We start from the raw sequence: 13699 nt of genomic DNA on the forward strand, positions 1-13699 counted from the left end.
GCCCCCTTGTTTGGTTACTGAACTTGGAATAAGTTATTCCAGGATTAAATATAATACCGGGATAACTTATACCTGCTAGAGGGTAGAATAGTAATCCCAGGATAAAACAGTAAAATTAATAATCTCAGGATTAATACAACATACCAAACAATTAATAAGATATAATAACAGAATAACTAATCCCATTAAAACTAATTCCAGCATAACTTATTCCAACATAACTTGTTTTCAAACCAAACAAACCCCTTAGTTTACAATATAAATCTTCACAACTAATATAACTTTCATGTAACTAATATACGTTTGATTTGTTGTATTTAAGTTTTAAAGTTCGTATAACTTATGCTGAGTTTAATATTAGAAGCCAAACGATGTATTACCTATTCTAGTATAAATTATACATGAACTAGTCAATTTATTCGCGCTTCGTGCGGTCAAATAAATGAAATTATGAAATGCTTAAGCTTTTTTATAAATATATTTGAGATAGGAGAATAAAATTTTCATGCATATACATAAAGCAATTAATTGCAAAAGTTGATTAAATCACAAATATATAATTTATCCTCGTGCTCCAACACTTTTCATAGTACTAAAATTACAACTATATATATTTTAAATACAAAAGTACATAGCAACAAAATTGTGTATGTGTATTAACTTTAAAAATAATATACGTAAAAAAAGAAAGAATGTGTATTAACTTTAGAAATAATATACGTAAAAAAAAAAGGAATCACACAATCAGTAAACATTACAACAATATATACATTAAATACAAAATTACATAGCAACAAAATTGTATGCGTACATTAACTTTAGAAATAATATATGTAAATAAAGAAAGGATGCCACAATCAGCAAATATTTAGGCAGCAAAAGCTTTTAACTACCGATGAATCTTAATTCTTCTTTCCGTGTGGTATAGCATACTCGAAGCAGGTATTGATAAAATTTATCCTCAACCTGGACAATACCAGACTTGCTTATGTCAAAGAAATATGAAGACGAGTGTCGAAATTTTGGTCAATATTCTGCAACCAAAATTCATAAAGCTCATCTTAATCTGGTTATCTTGGCATTTCAGTGAAACTTCTAGCATGGTTTACAAAATTTTAGAATTTTTTCTTTTTCTTTTAAAATTGTTTTTTAGTAATATTCATACGATTTACCTGAATTGAGAACTTTGAATGTACGAATGCATTCTCAAGATCCGCTCTAGCACCAAATACCTTCCTTGGACATAGCATCAAACTAAGCTTCTGCTAAAAGAAACTCTATTAATTCTTGAATAGACAATAGTTTTTTCACCAAATTCTGATTTAAGTTTCTTGATCTAGTACTGACACGTAGTCTCGCTTTCAGTTGGTAGTACATTTTTATGACTAACCGTTATTTTCTTTCATTGTTGATCACCTTATTGTCTTGTTGTTTTTATTCTGCTTTTATATAACTTTTTGGTACTATCCCTTCTTGTCTATATTTTCATTAATGTGGTGCTTATGCTTTCATGAGCCGAGAGTCTATTGGAAATAACCTCTCTATCCTCACAAGGTAGGGGTAAGGTCTGCGTACACACTACTCTCCCCACACCCCATGATGTGGGATAGTACTGAGTATGTTGTTGTTGTTTATCTAGCTAGTGAACTTATATAGGCATATGTGGGAGAATACAAGATGGTGCCATAAATGTACACATTAAATAATATTTGAGAGTTATGATAATCAACAAAATTTAGTAATGGATTATAGGGGAGGGGAAAATTTGAAAGAGCGCATAAATACATATTAAGATATCCAATAAAAACACAATCATGGGTAGGAAAAGTTGACTTTGTATTTAAAGACTTAATTTTGGATTATTGATTAAAAATAAGGTAAATAAAGAAATGTGATGACCCAAAAGGTCATCTTTAAATTTAATAATTAATTATATATTTTAAGACCTCGAAAAGCGTTATTCATCATTCCTCGACTTGCGTGCGCAGTATGTATAATTTTCCGGAAAGTTTTAATATGAAAAATTGATTAAAATGTGAAATAGAGCCTTAAAACTCAACCGAGTTGACTTTGGTCAACATTTTGAGCAAACAGACTCGGATCAGTATTTTAACAGTTTCAGTAGGTCCGTATTGTGATTTGAGACTTGGGCGTATGCCCGAAATTTAATTTGGAGGTCCCTAACTTGAATTATCGCCAGATGGCGAAAACTAGAAGCCTTAAGCTTAAAGATTTCAAAGTTTGACCAAAAATTGACTTTTATTGATATCGGGGTCGGATTGGAGTTCTGAAAATTTTCATAGGTTTGTTATGTTATTTATGACTTGTCTGTCGAATGTGGTGAGAAACAGAGTTGATTTGACGTGATTCAGACGTTCGGTTGTGAAAATAAAAGTTTTAAAGTTTTCTTAAAAATTTCATTTGACTTGGTATCCGATTCGTAGTTCTAGGCGTTATTTTGGTATTTTGTTCGCGCGAGTGAGTTCGTATGAGATTTTTGGACTTGTGTGCATAATTGGTTTGGAGCCCCGAGGGCTCAGGCGAGTTTCGGATAGGCTACGGGTGTTTTGAAACTTAGAAAAATATGATTTTTTGGCTTCAGCTGATATATGGTGTATTCTTCTTCGCGTTCGCGAAGGTACTCTCGCGAACGCGAAGAGTAAACTGGGGCAGGGTGATTTTCTTAATCGCGAACGCGGTAGCCGTATCGCGAACGCGAAGCAATGGGGCCCTTACCCTTCGCGAACGCGAAGCTTTAGGGACCTAGGGGGAAGGGACAATCGTTCTTCTACGCGAACGCGAAGGCCAGGAGGGAGAAGCCTTTGCGAAGGTGGACTCGCGAACGCGAAATCCACTCGGGATGCTGCTCATCGCGAACGCGAAGAAGGCCTGACGTCCACACCTTAAAACAGAATCAAAACGGGATTTTTCCCATTTTTTACAAACTCTCCATTAGAACTCGGTTTAGGGGCGATTTCAAAGGAGTTTTTCACGATTTCGAACTGGGCAAGTGTTCTTTATCATATAGTGATTATATTTCATAAATCTAAGTTTATATTCATCATTTATTTCGGATTTAGATGGGAGAAATTAGAATTTTTGTAAAACTTTTCAAAAACGAAAATTTAAGATTTGAAGGTCCATTTGACATCGGAATTTGATAATTTTTATATGGTTGGACTCGTCTTGGAACGAGAGTTCGGATTTCGTAAATTTTTCAGAGATTCGAGACGTGAGTCCCACTGATGATTTTAGAAATAAATTTTGGATTTTAATCCGGAAAATTAGTAAATTCATATGGAATTAATTCCTACGATTTATATTGAGTATATTGAATTGTTTATGACTAGATTTGAGAATTTCGGACACGAATTCGCGAGATAAAGGTTTATTGGATTCTTGAATTTGGTTGTAAAGCGAGGTAAGTGCCGTGGTTAACCTTGACTTGAGGAACCCTTAATTTAATTGTTATGTGAAATGCATGTGAATGACATATAAGCGAGGTGACGAGTGTCTATACGTCGTCAAATTAATTATTTGCATAATTATTTAAAAAATCATAAATTATTTTAAATCATGAATTAATTACTATATTAATTATTTTTCTCATGTTCTTTGCTCAATATCATGCCTTGAATCCATGCTATAATTGTTACATTCTTATTTGATTTATGTGACTTGATTGCCACTTGACGTTTAGTATACTAATTATTAAAATGCCTATTACATCTTCAATTTTTACAATTAATTACTACTTGTCATCTCTTATTTCTAATAAATCATAATTATTGTATGCTTGTTGTCTTATAATTTCATATTAATTGTTGCATTTATTGGAGTAATTTCTTTTATAAGAATTGATAAATGAATATATTGGAGGAACGGGTTGCACGCCGCAACAGAATTGATTGAAATGAATATATTGGAGGAGCGAGTTGCACGCCGCAACAGAATTGATTGAAATGAATATATTGGAGGAGCGAGTTGCACGCCGCAACAGTATTGATTGAAATGAATATATTGGAGGAGTGAGTTGCACGCCGCAACAAATTTGATTGAAATGAATATATTGGAGGAACGGGTTGCACGCCGCAACAGAGTTGATTGGAAAGATATATTGTTGGATCGGGTTGTACGCCGCAACAGAATTGAATATGAATATATTGTTGGATCGGGTCAAAACAATAGACGCCACGGGATCAACCGTAGAAGACCTCGACCCCTTCCAACTTGATGAAAATGACCATAGCAAGAAAGCCTATGTCGGCCGCAAGCTTCAAGAACTAGGTAAATTCCGTCAATTCTTAACTGCTAATGCGGACTTGTTTGCTTTTTCCCATGCAGACATGCCAGGTACCCCGAAGGAGGTCGCCACACACAAGTTGATGTCGACCTGTTCTACCCACCGGTAAGGCAGGCTAGCAAAAGTTCAATTCCACAATAAACGATGCAGTCCGCGATGAGGTCGAAAAATTGTTAGAACAAGGCTCCATCAGGGAATCAAAATACCCCCAACGGGTCGCCAATGTGGTCGTGGTGAAAATGAAGAACGAAAAGTGGCGGATGTGTGTAGACTTTACGAATTTAAACAAAGCATGCCCCAAAGATTCGTTCCCACTACCTCACATTGACCTGCTCATTGACGCAACGGCCGGGCATGAACTACTGAGCTTCTTGGATGCCTATTCGGGATACAATAAGATCCTCATGGAAAAGGAGGACCAGGAGAAGACCACCTTCATCAACCATCAAGGAACGTACTGCTACAGGGTGATGCCTTTGGGACTTAAAAATGCGGGGGCGACATACCAAAGGTTGGTGACCAAAATGTTCAAAGACCAACTCGGCAAAACCATGGAAGTCTACATAGACGACATGTTGGTAAAGTCCAAAAGGAAAGAAGATCACATCAACCACCTGAAAGAAGCCTTCGATATACTCAGGCGGTACGGAATGAAGCTGAATCCTGAAAAGTATGCATTCGGCGTGACCTTAGGAAAATTCTTGGGCTTCCTAGTATCGCAAAGGGGTATTGAGGTCAACCCCAACCAAATCAAAGCCATAGAAGGAATACCAGAGCACTTAACCAGCAAAAACAGGTCCAGAGGTTGACTGGCCGCAAGAGATCAGTTACGACAACGGACCCCAATTTACAGGAAAAAAGGTCGCCGAATTTTTTGAGAAGTGGCATATCAAAAGAATACTCTCCACACCATACCACCCCATAGGCAATAGGCAAGCAGAATCCTACAGTAAATCAATACTGAACATCATGAAGAAAAAGCTTGAGGACGCTAAAGGATTATGGCCGGAGCTATTACCAGAAGTGTTTTGGGCTTATCGCACAACGCCAGAGATTAGAAAATGAGAGATAGCCTACTCTTAAGTCTATGGGACTGATGCGGTAATATCGGTCAAAGTCGGAGAGCACAGTTTGCGATATTCCCATGAGAGCGGACCGAGGAACGATGAAAGCAAAAGGCAAGAGCTCGACGAAGCCGAAGAACGGAGAGATATGGCCTACATAAGGATGGTCGCCCAAAAACAGCAGGCAGAACGCTATTATAACAAAAAGTCCAAGATCATACCACTCAAAGCTGGGAACTATGTGCTCAAGGCCAAAACACAAGCAAGTAAAGACTCACGGGAAGGCAAACTATGCACGAATTAGGACGGCCCATACAAAATCATGGCAGCAACAAATAAAGGGTCATTTCAACTAGAAAAAATGGAAGGAAAACTACTGCCAAACAACTGGAACATCTCCCACCTCAAGTACTTCAACTTTTAAGAAAAAACGCCATCCAAGTCGCACTCTTTTCCCTCACTTAAGTTTTGTCCCAATTGGGTTTTCTCGAGGAGGTTTTTAAAGAGGTGACAAGGGGGACACTTCCAAGTCGAAATACGAACGGAAAGAGATACCGGATAGTTAGTTCATTGCCCAACCTCTCAACATGTTTCCAGGTCACCCAATGAAGGGACTAGATAGACTGGGACTGGAATGCCAACCCGAAAAACATGTAAATTTCTCCAAGTATATGAGCAAAACACAAATGTATGAAGTTCGCCCATGTTTTCGCTAGAACAACATCGCCTCAATATCTACCTGTCCCCCGGCCACAATTAAGTAAATCACATTCGACCTCATTCAAATCAACTCACATTCGACCTTGTTCGAATTAACTCACATGCGACCTCTCTCGAATTAACTCACATTCGACCTCGTTTGAATCAACTCGCATTCGACCTCGCTCGAATTAACTCACATTCGACCTCGTCCAAATCAACTCACATTCGACCTCGCTCAAACCAACTAAATACAGTTACATTCAACCTCATTCGAATTAACACCTACTAATCCCCGACCATGACCAAAACCAAATTTTTATGATTAAAACGACAAAAAAAAAAAAAGAAATGTGCAAGCCCGAACAGAAAGAAAAGAATTAGATACAAAACAACAAAAACGACATTTCTTACTTCAAATATATTCCTTACAAAGTCTAAAACAAATACCATCAAAAGTATGTATAAGAATTACAAGCAAAAGAAAGAAAAGCAACGACACGCTACCTAACTCAGCAGCACCATCTCCACCCGTCTCTCAACCATCGTCGCCGCCGCCGGGATACTCATCTTCGTACCAGGCATCCTGCTCAATCCTTTCTATGTCTTCCTCAATATCAATAGCTTGTGGTGTAGTGGGGTCATAGCCACAAGAAAACCGAGCTTCACGTTCCTTAGCACGTGCATTCTCTAAGTCATATTTTGAAATAGCCCCCGTCCCCATCAGATCCCTGAATATATCCAGCTGGGCCTCGGTGTGAATCCATTCCTCATACAGATCCAGAGGAATATCAGGAAAAGCAGTACGGGATGAGGACGGCTGCGCTAATAACTATGCATTTTCGGCCTCGAGGCAAACAACTCGACCACTAAGGTCCGCAACCTCTTTTTCTAACTCCTCGATACGCTCATCAAGTTGCTCCTCTTTGAGCCTAGCCGTCTCTATGGCGCAATCCCGTTCAGAACGGATAACACAGATCATGTCCTCTAAAGCTACAGCTTTACGCACAGCTGATAACTGGGCTGACTCCGTAGCTCGGCAGGCAGCGAGACCACTTGGGCCTGAAGGTCGGCGCATTGGGCCTCAACCCCCCTACTCACCTCGAGCTCCTCCTCTTTGTCTTTCAATGCCCCCTCGAGCTCACTACATTTTTTGATGACCTTCACCAATTCGTCATCATTCTCCTTTAGCTCGTTTCGGAGGGCCCGGAAGTTGCTACTACCACCAAGTCGCCGGCAAAGCTCACAGTGTTTATCACGATATTTGCGATATTTCTGCTCCATCTTTTGGAAGATATCCTTACGCCTCTCCTCTCGGTGGGAACTTTCAATCTACAAGATCATGATCTGAAAATAAAGCCAGAGCGGGTAAGAACAAAGTCAGAATCAACAAAAAAAATGAATATGGAAATAGAATACCAAACATACCCTAAGAGCAAGGCCGGCTACGCTCTTCGACAAAGTGGAATCCTTCAGTTTCTCGAGGGTCTTACCCTCCACATCAGAACAGAGTGGACCAAGAGAAGGGACCATGTCCTCCGTGTCAACTAATAGATCTCGGTCTAAAGGGATCACAATAGTCTGCGTGCTCCCTTCCAACCTCACCTCAGGTCGGGTGAGTCCTTCCCCCATCATCCTAACCTCCTCGGCGTCTATATCATAACCCGTCTCATAATCCTCTTCGACAAGACTTTTGCCTTTGGTATCAACTCGAGAGAAAGGATCCTCGGTTGGTAATGAGGTTGATGTCTCACCCCCTTGTAAGACATCAGGGACTCGCTACGACGACCCTTCAAAACCCATTTTGACCTCAAGGAGCAACGTACATCCCTCGGCCCCTGACGGCGCGGGATCATGGACAGCATCTCGGCATCAACTCCGAGATCTATGGTCGACATTTCTCTGATGACAAAGCCATCCATCACCGAACTTCCCACGCGAACACTTCTCTCGCTGATACCGACATATCGCCTCTTATGGGGAAGTAGATTATCATCAGTCGGCGACGATCCTTCCTCATCGTCCTCATCAACTAGATGACGCAGAGGGTAAGTGAAAACACCTGCCGCAGTATTCGACGACCGAGCAGGTCTCACCGCAGCAGTAGGAACAGAAATGGCCTTCCTCTTACGGAATGCCGGAGCAGGAGCTTTCCGCATCTTCGAAGACCCTCGGCCTGCAAAAGTGAGTAGAACGGTGAATCTCAAAGTCATGATGAACACGCGACCGCAAGGTCAGGACGACATATGTAAAAGGTCACTATATGGACGGACAAACTCACCGGTCGCTGAAAGCTTGGGCCCGAAGTTCTGGAAAAAGGATGGCCACCCACGAATCACTACTGTGTGGGGCAAGATCTGGCTAACCCATTCACGAATATCCGCAATCAAAGGAGGGGGCTCGGTCACATCTAAAGGAGAAAAAGACAGAACGGTTAGACTACGACCAGAACGATCAAAATAAGCACTTAGTGAAAATACTTACGGCGTAATTCCACACCTCAGGAAATCCATTTGTGTTAGCCACCACGTCCTCAGTCTTGATGTAGAAGTAATTAAACCAGAATCAACGATTTGCTTTATCGTCCATCTTTACTACCAAACTTTTGCATCCACGGTGACGAAAGTGCAACATCGTCCCTCTATGGAAGCTCGACACGAAGAGATGCATCAGGTGGCGAAGGGAGACCCCACGGCCAGCCAATTCTGCATACTTCGTCAGCATGAGCATGAGCTTGTAGATATAAGGAGAAAGCTGAGTCGGGAAGACGCCGTAGTAGTGGCAGAATTCCTCTACTAATGGGAGAATGGGAAATGAGTAGACCACGTAGAATGGATATACGTAGAATGCGCAATATCCAGGGCGATAAATCTACACCACATCACGTCCAGTCGGGACCAGATCGATGTAGACTGGAATTTTGAACTTCGCCCCGAAATTAGCAAGGGCAGTCGCATCCATCTCAGAATCTACGGCCTCAGGGTCATCCTCGGGCAGCTTTGAGAAGTCAGTTCTAGCCTTCTCGCTACGGGGAATTATTTCCTCCACCATAGGAAAGCTTTCATCTTCTACAACAATGGCAGCCCCACCGTCATGGGGAGGCATGCACACTGCCTAAGGAACAGAGTCAGGTACCCCCATAACTGGAAGACACATTAACCATTTTGGCTTATGAATAGAGGGGATATAAACGCTGAAGAGTCGAGTAGCAGGAACCACCGAAATCAGTGAAGGCAGGAGTATGAAGTAAGGTAAAAAAAGTAGAGATTCTGAGTTAGGAAGAAAAAGATATGAAAATCCGATTTTTAGAATGCAAAGAGTGAATCGAAGGATTGAGCATCCCTATTTATAAGAGTTAGGGCATCAATATCGAGGAAGCAAACCACAGTTTCCCAGCTCAAAAATTGAAACGGCAGAGGCGCGAAAACGATACAGGGTATCGGGAAAATGCATAATAATGACGCATGATGACATGACGTCACTCTGAAACAACATGACCCTAGGTTGTGGCTCATGGAAGGCCGCGTTTCCTTCCCGTCTGAAGCGCTACTACTCGACCTGCTCGCATAAAACTTCTCAACCTTAACTAACAGAGTCCGATCATCAAGGTCACCCAGGGTCGACATCAATAAACGGAGGGACTAACTGTATGGGTTAAAATATGCCTCAATGGGATTTAGCATGAAGCGGTATCGTGGAAAGCAATACGGTCGAGGTCGATTAGTAGATAACGGGGCTCGTAGCCGAGTAGTCAATAACGGCCGAGGTCGAGTATCAAGGGCAGTGCTAACGACTAGTTTTTGTAATAGAATATACAGGAGAATATTCTATTGAATATTCTTGATGTTTGTACTTTTAGGGTTGACAGGGGAATGTCCCATATAAATAGAAAAAGAGATAGAGGGAGAGATATGTAAGATTATCTGATAAGAACATTCTTTAAAAAAGCATACTTTCTCTCTAGATAAAAGACAATCACTACCTTTCTAAAGAGATTCGATTGTCTACTATTCCACACTTTTTCCATTAGATCCGAGGAGGGTCCCAATATTCTAGTATTTGTCTATCATTCATCATTGTCAAAAAGAAGAATCATCCACCTCATTCAATATTGGGTGAATCATTCTCCTTACTTACTTTAATGCCATTTATCGTTATTTATTGCTTGATATTTCCCAATCATTAATGATCTTGAAACAACGAATGTACATCACATTTAATCTTCTCTCAACACTGCTCTTGCGTTATTTGTGTTAATCGATTATAGATCTGAAGTTACTATCATTAACTAGGTTTAACCCCTCATTATACAAAATTAATTAGTTCAATAAATCTAGTATTTCTGATATGGAGTATAGGTATATATGTTAAAAATTATTAAAATTGCAAGAAATTTCTTGTCACGACCCGAAATTCTAACCTTCGGGACCATGATGGCGCCTAACATTTTACTTGCTAGGCAAGCCAACGTTAGAATATAATTAGCTAATTTTTAACAAAATTTTAAATTAATTAATAACAAGAAAATAACTACGGAAATAAAGACTGAAATAAAGTGAATATTCCATAATAATTGCGATATCTAAATACCATCCCAAAACTAGAGTTACAAGTGCATGAGTTTCGAGAATAATACAAATAAGGGTCTGAATAAAAATAAAGCTGTCTGAAAGAAAGCACACAACTAAAATAAAGTAGACGGGGACATCAGAACTGCGGACGCTGTGCAGTTATACCTCAAGTCTCCTCTGGGTAGTTGAAATCCGAGCAAGACTATAGTACGCTGCTGGGACCAACTTTGAAATCTGCACAAGAAGTGCAGAGTGTAGTATCAGTACAACCGACCTCATATACTGGTAAGTGCCGAGCCTAACCTCGACGAAGTAGTGACGAGGCTAAGGCAGGTCACTTACACTTACCTGTACGCAATAATAGTAATAACAACAATAATAGATATAAATCAGGTAACTCATTTTAACAGTTGAAACCAACTCATCAGTCATAACCAATTATTATTTCAATCAATTTCCGTTGCGGCGTGCAACCCGATCCAATAATATATTCATATTCAATTCTGTTGCGGCGTACAACCCGATCCAACAATATATCTTTTCAATCATTTCTGTTGCGGCGTGTAACCCGTTCCTCCAATATATTCATTTCAATCAATTCTGTTGCGGCGTGCAACCCGCTCCTCCAATATATTCATTTCAATCAATTCTGTTGCGGCGTATAACCCGTTCATCTAATATATTTATTTACCAATTCTTATCAAAGAAATTACTCCAATAAATGCAACAATTAATATGAAATTATAAGACAACAAGCATACAATAATTATGATTTATTAGAAATAAGAGATGACAAGTAGCAATTAATTGTGAAAATTGAGGGTGTAATAGGCATTTTAATAATTAGTATGGTAAACGTCAAGTGGCAATCAAGTCACATAAATCAAATAAACATGTAGCAATTATAGCATGGATTCAAAGCATGATATTGAAAAAAGAACACGAGAGAAACAATTAATATAGTAATTAATTCATGATTTAAAACGATTTATGATTTTTCAAATAATTATGCAAACAATTAATTTGACGACGTATAGACACTCGTCACCTCGCCTATATGTCATTCACATGCATTTCACATAACAACTAATTTAAGGGTTCCTCAAGTCAAGGTTAACCACGACACTTACCTCACTTTGCAACCAAATTCAAGAATCCAATAAACATTTTCCATGCGAATTCTTGTCTGAAATCCTCAAATCTAGTCACAAACAATTCAATATACTCAATATAAATCGTAGGAATTAATTCCATATGAATTTACTAATTTTTCGGATTAAAATCCGAAATTTATCTCTAAAATATCAGTGGGACCCACGTATCGAATCTCTGAAAAACTTACGAAATCCGAACACCCATTCCGAGACGAGTCCAACCATATAAAAATTATCAAATACCGATGTCAAATGGACCTTCAAATCTTAAATTTTTGTTTTTGGAAAGTTTTATAAAAATTCTAATTTCTCCCATCTAAATCCAAAATAAATGATGAATATAAACTTAGATTTATGAAATATAATCACTATATGATAAAGAACACTTGCCCAGTTCGAAATCATGAAAAACTCCTTTGAAATCTCCCCTAAACCGAGTTCTAATGGAGAGTTTATGAATAATGGGGAAAATCCAGAGTGGCTTTCGCGTTCGCGAGTCCTCCTTCGCGTTCGCGAAGGCTTCTTCCTCCTGGACTTCGCGTTCGCATAGAAGAATGACTAACCCTTCCCCCGGGTCCCTAAAGCTTCGCGTTCGCGAGAAGCTGGTCGCATTCGCGAAGGGTAAGACCCACATTGCTTCGTGTTCGCGACACGGCTACCGCGTTCGCGATTAAGAAAATCACCCTGCCCCAGTTTACTCTTCGCGTTCGCGAGAGTACTTTCGTGAACGCAAAGAAGAATACACCAGATATCAGTTGAAGCAAAAAAATAGATTTTTCTAAGTTTCAAAATACCCGTAGCCTATCCGAAACTCGTCCGAGCCCTCGGAGCTCCAAACCAATTATGCACACAAGTCCAAAAACCTCATACAAACTCGCTCGCTCGCACGAACAAAACACCAAAATAACACCTAGAACTATGAATCGGACACCAAATCAAATAAAATTTTCAAGAAAACTTTAAAACTTCTATTTTCACAACCGTACATCTGAATCACGCCAAATCAACTATGTTTCTCACCACATTTGACAGACAAGTCATAATTTACATAACGGACCTATAAAAATTTTCAGAACTCGAATCCGACCCTGATATCAATAAAAGTCAATTTTTGGTCAAACTATGAAATCTTTAAGCCTTTTAGGCTTCTAATTTTCGCCAAGTGGTGATAATTCAAGCCATGGACCTCCAAATTAAATTTCGGGCATACGCCCAAGTCCCAAATCACGATACGGACCTATCAGAACCATCAAAATACTGATCCGAGTCCTTTTGCTCAAAATGTTGACCAAAGTCAACTCGGTTGAGTTTTAAGGCTTTATTTCACATTTTAATCAATTTTTCATATAAAAACTTTCTGAAAAATTATACGTACTGCGCACGCAAGTCAAGGAATGATGAATAACATTTTTCGAGGTCTTAGAGCATAGAATTAATTATTAAATTTAAAGATGACTTTTTGGGTCATCACATTCTCCACCTATAAAACAAGTGTTCGCCCTCGAACGGAATTAGAAAAAATACCTGAGCTGGTAAAAAGGTGTGGATATTTACTCCGCGTGTTCGACTCGGACTCCCAGGTAGATGCTTCTACCGGCTGACCTTTCCATTGTACCTGAACTGAAGGATAACTCTTAGACCTCAATTGTCGGACATGCCGGACTAGAATAGCTACCAGATCCTCTTCGTAAGTCAAATCCTTGTCCAATTAGACTAAGCTGAAATCTAACACATGGGACGGATCACCATGATATTTTCGGAGCATAGACATACGGAACACCGGATGAACCGTTGATAAACTAGGTGGTAATGCAAGCATGTAGGCTACTTCGCCCACCCTTTCAAGAATTTCGAAGGGTCCTATATACCTAGGGCTCAACTTGCCCTTCTTTTCGAACCTCATTACAC

Source organism: Nicotiana tomentosiformis, chromosome 3 (assembly GCF_000390325.3).
Source record: "Nicotiana tomentosiformis chromosome 3, ASM39032v3, whole genome shotgun sequence".
In the NCBI taxonomy this organism is placed as follows: Eukaryota; Viridiplantae; Streptophyta; class Magnoliopsida; order Solanales; family Solanaceae; genus Nicotiana; species Nicotiana tomentosiformis.